Below are 15,325 nucleotides of genomic sequence, written 5' to 3'. Positions count from 1 at the left end.
TTTATTTTTTTGTCTCGCCTAGAACATAATTTATTTTTCATATTCAATACTTGAAAGGTATTCTCTTATTTTTTTCTTGCCTAGATGTTAAAATAGTAACACATACATATGGAGGCTAGTTCACACAGGAACGTTTTACAAATTGAGGCAAAAAAGACATAAAATAATTACTTAAATGCTCTAAATAATCAAGGTAGATTTGAACTAAAACGATCCTACTATTCTCAGGACAAGACGTTTTTTTTAAAAAAAAACTTTACATTACATAATATTTGTTGGCCAAAGTAATAGTTTACTGTACGTGATATGAATGTGAAGATCTATTGTTCTGTGTGGAAAAATTAGGAATACAATTGTTATAAGAATAGCATATGCTTTCAATCCTTGTCATATATAGAATTTTGCTGAGTTTTGTTTTTATCCTGAGATATTTTTCATTAGCCTATTGAAATTTTGGCAATTGTAATCAATGTGATCATTTTATTATCTCGAGTATGCAGGACACATGCTGTGGATTTACCAAACGTGATGAATTTATCATGCCAACTCTCTCATTTGTGTCAGTTTACTTTTTTTCTCACCTTCAGTTATCTGGAATCTTCGAAATATAGTTTGATAGAGTCTTTTTATTTTTTTTAGCTTAGTCTTAATTTTATTTTAGTTGCCTATGTATAGTTTATTAAATTGTACCCAAAGGCTGTATTTTTTCTTCATGCATCAAAAGCATAAACTCGTGTTCGCAGACCAAACTCGTTTGCAGTAAGCAACATTGCCACCTAGTGTCATTTTTAAAAACTTAAATATGGATTAAACTTCATTTTAAACATTACTTTAAGATTTTTTAAAAATTGATAAGTACATGTATGGAAACATAAAGTAAATTGTGGTTAATTAATGCACCTATATCGACATTTGTTAATTATAATTTATGAACTCTCTCTCTCTCTCTGATCTTCCAAAACGGTTGAGAACCACTGCTCTATTTAAAGGGTTAATTCACCCATAAAATGAAAATTATCCCATAATTTACTCCCCCTCAAGCTATCCTAGGTGCATATGACTTTCTTCTTTCAGCCAAACACAATCAGAGTTATATTAAATATCCATATCCATCTAAGCTTTATACTGGGAGTGAATGGTAACTTAGATTTTGAAGCCCCAACAAAGTGCATCCATCCATCATTAAAGTAATCCATTCGACTCCAGGGGGTTAATAAAGGCCTTCTGAAGCGAAGCCATGCATTTGTGTAAGAAAAAATATCCATATTTATAACTTTATAAACTATAATCACTGGCTTCTGGTAACAAAACAAAACACCGGTCATGAATAAGAGAGCCTAAAACGAGAATTTTTAAAGAGAAATGCTGGAGCTTGACTTTGTTGCCCAGCCCTATTTGTTTGAACTGTGATTATAGTTTGCAAAGTTATAAAAATTGGATATTTTTCTTACAAAAATGCATCGCTTCAAAGGCCTTTATTAACCCCCTATGGATTACTTTTATGATGGATGGATGCGTTTTTTTCGGGGGCTTTGAAAAAAGGTACTATTCACTTCCATTATAAAGCTTGGAAGAGCCAGGCTATTTTTTAATATAACTCAGATGGCTAACTAGGATGGCTTGAGGGTGAGTAAATTATGAGAACATTTTTCATTTTGGGTGAACTATCCCTTTAATCCATTCTGAGTGTAGCCTATTTTAGCAGTTGAATCAGTGGATGGTGAAATTTGTTTGTAATCTAAATTCTGATAGATGTCAAAGGTCAACTGACCGTATTTGCTTTGATTGTAATATAAGGTGTTCAATAGTCTGTACAAAAAGGCATTCGATGTGTTCAGGACTTCACTGTTGTCACTAGATGGCAGTGTGGCTTTTAAAATAATCACTTGTCTTTTAAACATGACCCTCCTTGCTTGAAGTGTGAGGAGTAGTAACCCTTTGTAATCATTTACACAACGTGCACACAAAGTGAAAGGTCACACGCCAAACTATTGAACTGCTCTTTCCAGATTTATCACGGAAGCGGAAGATTATCCCAGGTCAACCCTGGATGACTTTCCAGGCCTTATTTACAGTAACTAGGACTACTAAATTAGTCATGACCCTTATCTTGCTGGTGACTGCTTTAATTCCACAAATACTCTAAGGGAATGATGGGAAATGCCAGTCACGGGAGATTTTAGGCTTATCTTGCAGCCTGAAAAGTATAGTTGCCAAATGTACGAGTTAGGAAAGGATTTTGATATTTACTCTATTGTAGAACTACTGAATGTTTTAGAGGCAAGCAAAGGATTTAACAAAGCCACAGTTGTTGCTGGACAGATGCACCCTGAACTTGATCCAAGAAATCATGTAACAGCCTAAACTTGCATATTTACGACATGACAGCCGACAAATGACCCTTTTCTTATAAATGAGGCCTTTTGTATCAGCCTCCTCCAAAACGGTCCAATTCAAGCATTCTTGAGCTCTAGCTCAACGATTTCAAAACACGGCATCATGAAGCTTCGAAGCGTTATGAATCAATGAGCCAAATGATGATTCGGATCGTGTGTCAAACCGCCAAACTGCTGAAGTTTGGCGATTCAAACCGCTGAATCGACTCGCTGATTCATATCGCCGATTCATAAAGTTATTTTAGAACCACTGTAGTGAGATGGACTTTGTAACGACGTCTTTAGGACCTTTTAAGGGTCTTGAGAGTGTAAAGTGCCATTGTGCCAATGGAGGCCTTTCAGAGCCATCAGATTTCAACTAAAATATCTTCATTTGTGTTCCGAAGATGAACGGAGGACTGACGGGTGTCGAACGACATGAGGGTAAGTAATTAATGACAGAATTTTCATTTTTGGGTGAACTAACCCTTTAAGCTAAACAGTAAAGCTGTGAAAGTCTCCATTGCAGCAGCAGCCATGTTGTTTATCCGTGATTACTGTTGTTTAGGTAAACAAAGAGCAAGTTCATCTCATCTGCGCATCAAACGCCGGTGCAGGAATCACATAAACACGCAATTATAGCAGCAGTTGTTTTATGTCTAATGATGTCTCCGAAACGAAATCTCTTTTGAAGCAGTTGGGAGTCTGGACTGCGGCGACTGGAATAAAATCAGAAGTATTCCTTCCTCTGTCTTAGCAAAAGCGTTTGCTATCTCTGCTCCTACAAAGCTGCAGATGGAGATCAAAGGCTGTGGATTGATGTGTTCGTGTGTTGCTGGCTGCTTCATGTAATATTTATATTCTCCATTGCTCTATGTATTCTCTGCTTCACTGATTTAGTCCATTTGAATGTTCCAGGTTTTACAATTCCACATGGTGAAGATAAAAGGCTTTCCCTCCAACCCCTCCATTTTCTTATCCTCACAGTAGGTTGTTTTCTAGCCGCCTTTAAATCAGCAATCATGCTTTACATGCATAACATTTAAATGTGAATGGCATGCTTATGTTTACATGTCAAAATTCAAATTGTATATTGTATCATTCTCTTTATCCGTTCCAACTCTTTCTGCCCTTTACATGGTTAAAGTCACCATGAAATCAATTACAACATTAACAATTCTTGTTATTTTATTATATATATATATATATATATATATATATATATATATATATATATATATATATATATATATATATATATATATATATATATATATATATATATATATATATATTATATATATATATATATATATATATATATATATATATATATATATATATATATATATATAATTTAATCTGTTATTTAATATTTATATATTTTTTAATCATGTGCCCTCGTAATCTTTAATCAAAATAACTTCCTGTGAATCCCGTCCCTCTTGCAGCTCATCTCTTCTCTTCTCTGATGTTGTTTAATGGTGCGGGGGCGGGATCAACCTGTCACTCACATGCAATCCACCAATAGCAAACCACAACCATCCAAACAGTTCCCAATGGACAAAATCAATTCCCGTCTTACATTCTTTCTCACTTGAGAAGCCATTTTACATCAAAATTTAGGGATAAAAAAACTATCACAACTTTTGTTTCATGCTGATTTTAAGCCAGTAAATGGCAGCAAGTGTTTGCCTATAGGCCTAAATAATTCATTCAACCAATTTGTTCAAAAACACTCATTCAGGGAACGATTCGTTCTCAGATGCTGGTTCATTAAGGAGTGAAACAGCTGACTGTCTTTATGAGTGTGGCATTATTCCTTCAACCGATTCAATCAAAAATGCTCATTAATTTAAGAATGAAACAAGCGAGTGAGTCATTCAATCATTAACTCAAGCAATTCAACTCTACTGATTAGTAGAGTTCAGAGAAATGCACCTGTTGTATCTAAATTGTACCATTTGTACCTAAAAAGTTAGTTACTCATTATGAACTTCTTTTGGAAAAATCAGGCTTCTGACACTTTTGATTTTGCTTATATTATATCATATTCTAAGGTACGAGAGGCTGTGCTGTATCATGAATAAGTCATTGAGTCATTGCAAGACTAGAATAGACTCAAATGATGTGAATTGGGGGGCACGATTGCCACGAACGAGCGATATTCCGCAAATTAAAATATTTCAACTCGAGCAGGAAATTAGTATGACGCGTTGTCGCACAAGCCAATAAGCACAGAGCTTATTGACACATCAAGCTGGGCACCTGTCATCCTCAAGTAGGACCTTTCACAACAGGTACAGAGCAGCAATAGTAGTTATCTCCAACATGGTTGATGACGGGAAATGTGCCTGAATGTGCGTGAAGACACTCCTCATCGCACAATGTTTTCAGTTGTTTGTGAAAAAAAAGTGACACGAAAAAAGAGTAATCTAGAACGAGTAACGCGATGCAAATATTCACTTTGCTTTTGGTGTGTACACACCATTAGGCACGATGCAAAGTGGAGTGCCTGCAACCTCTTCAGCCGTGACTTCATGATGCAGCACTAGCCTCGAGTACCTTATTGCTTTTATAAAATGGTTACCACACAATACAAATATTGAAGCCAAAAAATATATTTATCAATGCAACTTTCATGAAGTAAAAACTGACCGTGAACAGCAACAGAAGTTACATTATTACGCCATTAGATGGTGGCAAAGACTGTCTTCATGAGTGAGTCAGTCAGTAGCAATGACTTTTATATTGAAAGGAATGAAACTTGATGTAAACACGGAGAAGCAAGAATCAAGATGCAACTGACAAATGCTTTAGGGCTGTCAGTAGCCGCATTTCCATTACATTACACTGCGATATTTTCTAAAAGTTGCTAAAAAACTATTGCGAAATGATGCTGTTTCTATTAGGCTGACTGATGTTATGCGACTAAAACAATTTTTTTCCTCTTGTGATAAGTTATTCCAAAAATTATGCCACGTATGTTGTTAGGTTTATGTAGCTTATATCCCAGCCACCACACACCGTTATTTTTAATGGAAGGAGACGTGTGTTTTATCCAAGCATTGATGGCAAGGAAAGCGCCTTATACTTGAGCGGCACGTATGAGGTGTTTCTGGGTGTTTCTCTCCCTTATCTGCTTCAAGGTCTTGATAAATTGTGGCATTTTCTATTCTATTGTCTTTTATGAGTTTAATAAAGAACTCTGTCTTGTCTTCTATCCAAACATACCATCATCTGTAAAGAATGATTGACTTTTACGTACGCCAGGTTATTGTGACGCATTGCTGCCACATACAGAGACAAGCGAAATGTTTGAATTTGCATGGTGGTAACTCAAAGTTTTTTTTACCACTGCGGTATTTTGGCTTGAAATTTTGTTTCTTGGAAATATAAACTGAATTTAGAAATGCTTTTGAAATGAAATACTTTACGTTTAATAAACAAAATATATTTTTTAAATGAAAAAGCGTTTGGAGTGGAGTGCATGCAAAACAATCTGTTCCCTGAATCCACAGCCTTTGTTGTTATTGTGAGTGTACACAAATAAAAGTAGACAGTTTACTGTTTGTAATTATATCTTGCACTTATCTGTATGGCTAAAAATGATGGAGTATTGTGAGTTGTTTCCGCTGTCATAAAGGAAAAAATCCATCAGAAGGCATAGTTAGATAATATTTAAAAAAAATTTTTATTTCATATGTTGATAAAAAGTGAGCAGAATGAGTAAGACATAACCAGATGCGTCTGGGGACATGGAGTGGGGATTTTGAGCACTTCATTGAATTTTGTTTTCTAGAAAGTTTTTCTTTAAAATTTATTGCGTTTTGTATAAATTGTGTTTTAATGCGGTTCAATGTTTAATCAACTATTTGCCTGTATATTTACTAAATAAGAAGCAAACCAAGATCTAGGCCTGTTTCCTCTGCCTTTGAGTAAGGCTGAAACTATAGCGACTTTCTGTGTTTAATACTTGAATGTATGCCTTAATTACAGTAGGCCTACAGATAGTTATGATATTTGCGAAAAATAAAAATGTCCTTCTTCGAATTGCCTGAAAAACCACCTCATGCAAGTGTAAACTTTTTTGTGATGTATGGGAGTTTTTGCGAAATTGACGCGTTTCCATTGGGCGTATTTTCAATTCGCAATTTCAATTTGCACAATTTGAAGGGTAATGTCAGTACACGGGAAACCCATTAACTGTTAAAAAGACAGAAAGATATTCTAAAAAGATATCGCAGCGGACATTTAACTGATTTTTTATTAACATTGGATTGACCTGAAGGAAAATGCTATATCTACATGCAGGTAATACACTCGCTCACTCAATCTCTCTCTCACTCTATAATACAGTATGCTTCAATAAACAATATAAATGAGAACAAACATGTTTACGTTGCTAAGAGTGGTTGCTAAGGGTGTTGTGTAGTGATACACAGAACTGTTGGGTGAAGCGTTCACGCGGTCGTGAATAAAACACAGATATTGACCAGAATCAATGACTGGAACTAACTGTTTAATATTATATTTTATTATATTATATTATTACAACAACTTGAAACAGTACCAACACCGGACCAAGAATGAGTGAAGGTGAGGAACTTAAATGTATATTTATGCATTTAGCAGATGCTTTTATCCAAAGCGACTTACAACTAAGGAATACAGGAAGCGATCCGTCATGAAGAGTCGAAGAAACGCAAAAAGTGCCTGAAATACTACATTTGTGTACATCACTCAGTGTAGCACAGGCTAGAGTAGGGAGGGGAAAAGGGGAAGAAAGAGGAAAAGAATTTTTTTTAGGTTAAGTGCTCGCAGAAGATATGAGTTTAGTTGTCTTTTGAATGTTAGTGCAGTTAGTGATTCTGCGTTTCGGAAGGCGATGGGAAGATCGTTCCACCAGCCGGTGAGAATATGAATGTTCTGGAGAGGGTTTTCATGCCTCTCTGTGATGGCACCACAAGCCGTTTCTCCTTAGCTGAGCGAAGGCTTCTGGTGGGGGTGTTGACTCGTAGAAGCGAGTCAAAGTAAGCAGGAGCGGAACTCGTGGTGGCTCTGTAAGCAAGCATCAGCGCTTTGAACTTGATGCGAGCGGTGAGTGGTAGCCAGTGCAGAGAGATGAAGAGAGGTGTGACATGGGTCCTTTTGGGCTCGTTGAAAACAAGACGTGCTATTGTGTTCTGAATCATTCGAAGTGTTTGGATCGCACATGATGGGAGTCCAGCCAGAAGAGCATTGCAGTAATCAAGCCTAGAAATAACAAGGGCCTGGACGAGAAGCTGTGTTGCGTGCTTTGCTAGGAATGGTCTGATCTTCCTGATGTTGTGCAGCGCAAACCTGCCTGACCGAGCTGTCTTTGAGATGTGTTCTTTGAAGGACAACTGGTCATTAAACGTTACTAGATTTCTGACTGACTTTGATGGGGAAATCAAGGATGTACCTAGCTGGATGGTGCTTCTGGATGGTGCTAAATACACATGGTGATGAACTAAATGATGAACACCTGCGATTAACAAACAAATATCCATGGAAACTGATTAGATGCGGGAAAGGGAACAAAGGAACACAAGAAAACAGGTGACTAAACAGACTGATAGACAATGAAACCAAAACTGAGCATAACTTTCACAAGCATGGCCTGAGTAATCTTTCCTTGCGAGAGTGTGTCGAACTATGCTTTCCCTGAAATTTTTTTTTACACTTCCTTAGCTTAATAATAAAGAGAAGCAATGAGCACCATGTCAGCTGTAAAGCACCAGATGTTTTCAGTCCGGAAATACATGTCTGCTCCCTCACTGACTGTATCTTCATGATCTACCTCAATGGAGAAATATTAGTGCTCAGAGAGGTCTTGAGCTCTTGAGGTCAGTGCATTTCCACAGAATTCCAGAAACTCGAATTCCTCCCATGTCTTATACAATCCTTTACCAGAACCAAGACACAATTATAGTGAAGGTCTTAATATGGTCTAAGCATGTCGATGACGTCGAGTGGTGTCATATGGAGTGTGATGCATTAATCATCAAGCTGCTTCCGTTCCTGTTACGTATTTCTCCATATGAAAATATTTTGAGCGTTTTCTTCATGAATGCTCTAATCAGGAACTTTGAGTCATTTCCTTTGCCTGCTTCTTTTGTTCAAAAAAAGATAAGGGCTGAAGTCTCTGTTATTATGTTTGTAATGAAGCACTATTGAGTTTATTTCCATACTATTTGACTACACATGTGGTCAAGAATTGAATTATCCAGTTAAATAACTTTCAGTTCAACAGAATGCATTTAAAAAGCTTGCAAAAACCAAATGCATTCTAGCATCTCATACTGTCACACAACACATGCAACAATCAAATGCTCATTACTAAAACTCTTTCTCGGTGACAGGCGTGAGAAATATTTTAATTGACAGTTACCTGAACTAACACTACCTAACGGGTATTAATTGAACCCTGAAGGAATATAACAGTCATGTGTCTTTTAGTCACCCAAGCCAAGGATCTATTGTTTGTTCTGTGGGAATTTGTCTAGATGATGAAAGACAGATGGCACAAATTCAGCGAGTTTTGCAATCATCTTCAGTGAATGATGTAGATAAATGATTATACTTGTTAAAACAAGTACTAACTAGAAGTCCAGAGAAGTTCTGTCAAATGTCAAGCTAGTATAAATGACGAAAAAGACTCAAAACATGTATTACTATATTCAAAATCAAAGATTAAAGTCTCAACAAATATTGCACAACACTTCTTGTAATGAGATATGTGTAAAAAGTATTAACCCCTTAAACTCTGCGGACCCTGTAGAGCCTTGCATACAACATGATACAGACAAAAATCTTTTTTTCCACTATTTTCTGGAATCTAGTGGAAACAGCCCAAACCCACAGGGCCTGAGTTACACACTTTCAAAACTGAATTTATGTAACCAAAAAATAAAAAAAAAACATCTCTTTACATGTTTATCACTTTTAGCAGTGGTTTATGAAACTTCAAAGGGTTTCCTTTAAAATAACACCAAAATTGTGTATTTAGACCACTGTAATAATAATAATAATAATAATAATTTATTTGTCATTGTTAGTACAACGAGATTACATAAGTGCATCAATCGACAGTGAATTTTCATAAAGTGCCAGAGATCAACAGTAACACATGTCACAACATAACAGGGCAATTGACATACAGTAGACCGAGAGTGGGGAATATGAAGAAAAGGTGTGTGTGAATATGTATACTGCAGCGATGCAAAGTCCAGTTTTCAAGTATTGAAATTGGTGGATATTGTGCGTACTAAATGGGTTAAGTTATAGGGGAACAGTGTTCATTCAGCAGTCTGACTGCCTGGGAATAAAGGCTATTAGCCATTCTGGTGGTCCGGGCTTGAAGAGACCTGTACCTCCTCCCTGATGGTAGCAGACGGAACAAGCTGTTTCCTATGTATGGGAAGCTTTTCAATTTGGGTAGGCCAAATCCAGGCGGAAATCCCAAAAATGGTCCCAGAGCTTAAGAGGTTAAGTGGAGTGAAATGCAAATCAAAGGAGCAAATATAACACAAAAACAAATAATACAAGTGCTACACTGCAAAAAAAGCTTTTCTTATTTATTTTGTTTTGTTTTGTTTCCAGTCCAAATCCACTAAAAATTCTGAAATCAAATCACGTTTACTAAATAAGTAAAATGCCATAAGATATTATGTCTTGTTTTCTGGGGAAATAAAACAAAATTAAGTGAGTTTTTACTTTTACAAAATTATCTGCCATTGGGGTAAGAATATCTTGTTTTAAGCAAAAAATATCTTACGTCATTTTACTTATCTAGTAAATGCATCTTGATTTAAGCATTTTATATATTTAGACTGGAAACAAGACAAAAATACTAAACAAGAAAAGCCTTTTTTTTTTTGCAGTGTAGAGGGTTATATAACATACAGGTAAAAAATGTTGTTCCATGTTACACACACACACACACACACACACACACACACACACACACACACACACACACACACACACACACACACACACACACACACACACACACACACACACACACACACACACACACACACACACACACACACACACACACACACACACACACACACACACACACACACACACACACACACACACACACACACACACACATACAAACACACTTTTCCTTTGCTTATTTTTAGTACCGGTACCTTCGCTCTTGATGCCAGAGGATTTAAAGTCACTAACTGTGTGTTAAATCCTCAGCAGAACACAAGACGCACTCACCTGCTCATGAAGCTGGTCCTCTGAGCAGAGATCTGGACAGAAACACGCAAGACATACATTTATACAGGTGAGCCTTTACAGCAAATTATACTCCACTAGACAACTTGACCTCTAGTCAAATATATTTTTACTGTTTTAATGCAAGATTATATGATGTATCATAGATTTATGATGTGTTTTCTTTCTTATAGTATATATACAGCTCTGAAAAAAATTAAGAAACAACTTAACATTGTGTGTGTGTGTGTATATATATATATATATATATATATATATATATAGATACACACACACATACATGTATATATGTGTGTGTGTGTGTGTGTGTGTGTGTATGTGTGTATGTATATGCATACATCTATATATGTGTATGTATATGTGTATATATGTACAGTCATGTGAAAATGTTAGGACACCCTATTGAATTCCATGGTTCCCTTTCGAGGGAACTCCCACTGCCCCGGAACGACGAATTTGGGGACACTCCCTAAGCAACAGCGCGTCTGAAGTATGAATGAAATCAGGCCAATCCTGATTGGTGTTGCGTCATGACGTAACTATGACGGCATACCCGGAAGATACATAAAGGGGAGCCCGAGCATAGTAATGGCAGTTATCGCTCTTCAGCATAGCGCTCTTTGTGAAATCTGTCTGTCTATTTATTGTTGTACGTTGTGAGAGAGAGAAAAAGTGTGTGTGAAATGGCGACCGCAAGAGACTTTAAGCAGTGTGTGCATCCGTGTCCCCGTTATATGTCGGGCTCGGACACACACTCGCTTTGTGTACAGTGCCTGGGTGTTGACCATGCTCGGGCGGCTCTCGAGGGAGCCGCCTGTGATCATTGTGAGCGGCTCACACTCAGGCTCTTGCGCTCTCGGCTGGCCGTGTTTGATGAGGCCGGCCAGCCTCGTGAGCCCTCTGGTTCTGGACCCGCAGTCGTCGCAGATCCTGGGGCTCACAGCGGGATCTGTCAGACAGGTTTGGGACTGCTGAGGCACCTTCCCAAACTTCGTCTGACGATTCCGAGATTCTCCCTCCCCGTGTGGAAGCCCTGAGGAACCAGATGAGGTTCTGAGGAACCAGATGAGGTGGAACATCGAAGCGGGTGGTGAAGCACCATATGAGTCGCCACTTCACCCACCCGCTCAAGAGGAACTGGTCGAGGTTTTGACCCGTGTGGTGGCCAAATTAAGAATCGATTGGCCACAGGAAAATGAGGAAATCCAGCCACCAAGCAGGCTGGATGACCGATTCCTTTCACGCCGGGCTCAAACACCTCGCCGGGGCTTGCCTTTTTTCCCGGACCTGCACAATGAGTTGTGCAAGTCTTGGAAAAAGCCGTATTCAGCACGCGTTTCCAATCCCCCTGTATTGGATTATTCTAATGTCCTGGGGGCGCGTGAAGCTGGATACGGGACGATGCCGCGGGTGGAAGATGCTCTCGCGGGCTATCTACCAGCCCCGGTACTGCCCACCAAGCCCTGCAGGGACACCTCAGCCTTGGTGGGCAGAGCCTATATGGCGGCTGTGCGGGCTGGTAGTTCCTTGCATACTCTATCCATTTTGCAAGCCTACCAGGCCGACCTCCTGAAGGAATTAGATGTCGGTGACGGTCCCTCTCCAGGGGACATATTGGAGCTCCGGAAGGCCGCGGATTTGTCTCTCCGCATCACCAAGGAGACGGCCCGTGCTGTGGGCCGCTCCATGGCATCCATGGTGACTGTGGAGAGACATTTGTGGCTGAATTTATCGGGGATGAAGGAGAAGGACAAAACCTTCCTCCTAGACTCCCCGATCTCGCCTTCTGGATTGTTCGTCGACAGATTCCAGGAGGCGAGGAAGCAGTCAGCGGCCTTCCGCCAATACCTCCCTCGTCGCTCCAAAGGGAAGGCTGCCTCCAGCGGGCAGCCTCAGCCATCCACCAGTTCCTCGCACCAGCAGGTGCAAAAGCCTCTTGAGCCCCTCCTCCTGGAGCTTGGCAACAGAGGCGGCGCTCGCACCAGCAGGCTTCCGCACCTGTGGGCGATTTGAGAAACGTCCTTCAGGCTAGGAAGGCTGCTGGGAAGAAGTCCTAGCTTCGGCTGGACTTCAAAGAGCGGTCCCCCCCGTGCGGGAACAACCGAGGTTGTCCCCGCCGCGGCACTCTTGGGAAATCGATGTGGTAATCCCGCCATCACAGACGCTTCGGGCCACATCGATTTCCCGCGGACGTTCACTGCTCCAGCCGCCTCCGGGAGGACTTGCGACTGGGCAGTTAACGCGTCCAACTGCTCCCTGCCGGTCTGCCGCTTCAGGGGGTTGGGGACGAGGCTCGGTTGACACCCGAGGCCAGCCTCGAGAGGCTGGTTCCCTTAGTAGATTATCTCGGCGCGTGGAAACGCCTTCCGAGTATTTCTACGTGGGTCCTGCGTACTGTAGAAAAGGGTTACAGACTGCAGTTCAGTCATCCTCCACCAAAATTCTGTGGAGTGACATGGACTGTAGTGGAACCAGAGCGGGTTCGGGTAATGGAACAGGAAGTAAAATCCTTGCTGGTAAAGGGGGCCATAGAGTATGTTCCCCCACCAGAGAGGGAGTCCGGGTTCTACAGCCGGTACTTCATAGTTCCAAAGAAGGATGGAGGGTTGCGTCCTATTCTGGATCTGAGGTATTTGAACCGATCTCTGATGAGGTTGAGGTGAACCGAAGCTCTTGAGGTTCGCCTTCGGGGGCGAGGCGTACCAATATTGAGTGCTTCCCTTTGGTCTAGCTCTTTCCCCACGCACGTTCACAAAGTGCATGGATTAAGCTCTGGCTCCAATGAGACTCCAGGGCATCCGTGTGCTGAATTATATCGACAATTGGCTCATTCTGGCCCAATCGTACGATATGGCGGTTCGGCATCGAGATGTCGTTCTGGCCCACATAAAGTGCTTGGGGCTGAGACTCAACACCAAGAAAAGTGTGTTGACGCCATCCCAGAGAACAACGTTCCTGGGAGTCGTGTGGGATTCGACATCGATGCGGGCGCAACTAGCTCCCGCGCGAGTCGAGACCATGCGGGCGACGGTCTCAGGATTAAGGCTAGGCCGCAGCATCACTGTCAAGCACTTCCAAAGGGTGCTGGTTCGTCACGATAGATCTGAAGGACGCATACTTCCATATATCCATCCTTCCGTGTCACAGGAAGCTCTTGAGGTTCGCCTTCGGGGGCGAGGCGTACCAATATTGAGTGCTTCCCTTTGGTCTAGCTCTTTCCCCACGCACGTTCACAAAGTGCATGGATTAAGCTCTGGCTCCAATGAGACTCCAGGGCATCCGTGTGCTGAATTATATCGACAATTGGCTCATTCTGGCCCAATCGTACGATATGGCGGTTTGGCATCGAGATGTCGTTCTGGCCCACATAAAGTGCTTGGGGCTGAGACTCAACACCAAGAAAAGTGTGTTGACGCCATCCCAGAGAACAACGTTCCTGGGAGTCGTGTGGGATTCGACATCGATGCGGGCGCAACTAGCTCCCGCGCGAGTCGAGACCATGCGGGCGACGGTCTCAGGATTAAGGCTAGGCCGCAGCATCACTGTCAAGCACTTCCAAAGGGTGCTGGGTCACATGGCAGCAGCGTCCAACGTAATACCTTTTGGCCTGCTGCACATGAGACCTCTACAGTGGTGGCTGAAGACCAAGGGGTTTTCCCCCAGGGGGAACCCGTTCCGTATGATCAGGGTAACGCGCGTATGCCTTCGTTGCCTAGCCATATGGAAAGAACCTTGGTTTCTGTCCCAGGGGCCAGTGTTGGGAGCGTCCTGTTGCCGGAAATCCGTTTCAACAGACGCCTCCCTCACTGGTTGGGGCGCGGTCATGGACGGCCGCTTTGCGAGGGGCCCATGGGAGGGCCGTCATTCCTCCTGGCACATAAATTGCCTGGAGATGATGGCGGTCTACAAGGCTCTCAGGAGCTTTCTCCCGGACCTCGGCGGTCACCATGTCCTGGTACGGACAGACAATACGTCTGTCGTAGCGTACCTCAACCGGCAGGGGGGTCTGAGGTCGCGCCCTCTATGCAGATTGGCTCATCAGATCCTCCTGTGGGCCCAAGGGAAACTGTTGTCCATCAGGGCAATGTACATCCCGGGGGTCCAAAATCAGGGAGCAGACATCCTGTCCAGGCAGGGGCTGAGGCCCGGGGAGTGGCGACTCCACCCAGAGGTGGTGGAGGCCATGTGCGAGAGGTTTGGCCCAGTGGAAGTGGATTTATTCGCGTCTCGAGAGACGACCCACTTTCCACTGTGGTTTTCTCTCACGCATCCGGCCCCGCTGGGGCTGGATGCCATGGTGCAGACGTGGCCGAGGCTGTGTCTGTATGCATTTCCCCCGATCGCTCTGCTCCCAGGAGTTCTGGAGCGGGTCCGTCGACAGGGCGCCAACCTGCTTCTGGTGGCGCCACGTTGGGCGACTCGAGTTTGGTTCTCGGACATCATAGCTCTGCTGGCAGGTCAACCGTGGGAGATTCCTCTGAGGAGGGATCTCCTGTCTCAGGCAGGGGGCACGATATTTCACCCCCGGCCCGAGTTATGGAAGGGGGCCAGATACCTAGAGGCTGGCCTGCCGGCGGATGTGATCAAGACCTTACTCAGTTCCAGGGCTCCGTCTACAAGGAGACTGTACAACCTCAAGTGGAATGTGTTTTCCACTTGGTGTAGAG

This window comes from Gobio gobio (genome assembly GCF_949357685.1).
Source record: "Gobio gobio genome assembly, chromosome: 3".
Classification (NCBI taxonomy): Eukaryota; Metazoa; Chordata; class Actinopteri; order Cypriniformes; family Gobionidae; genus Gobio; species Gobio gobio.
This window is presented reverse-complemented; position numbering follows the sequence as displayed.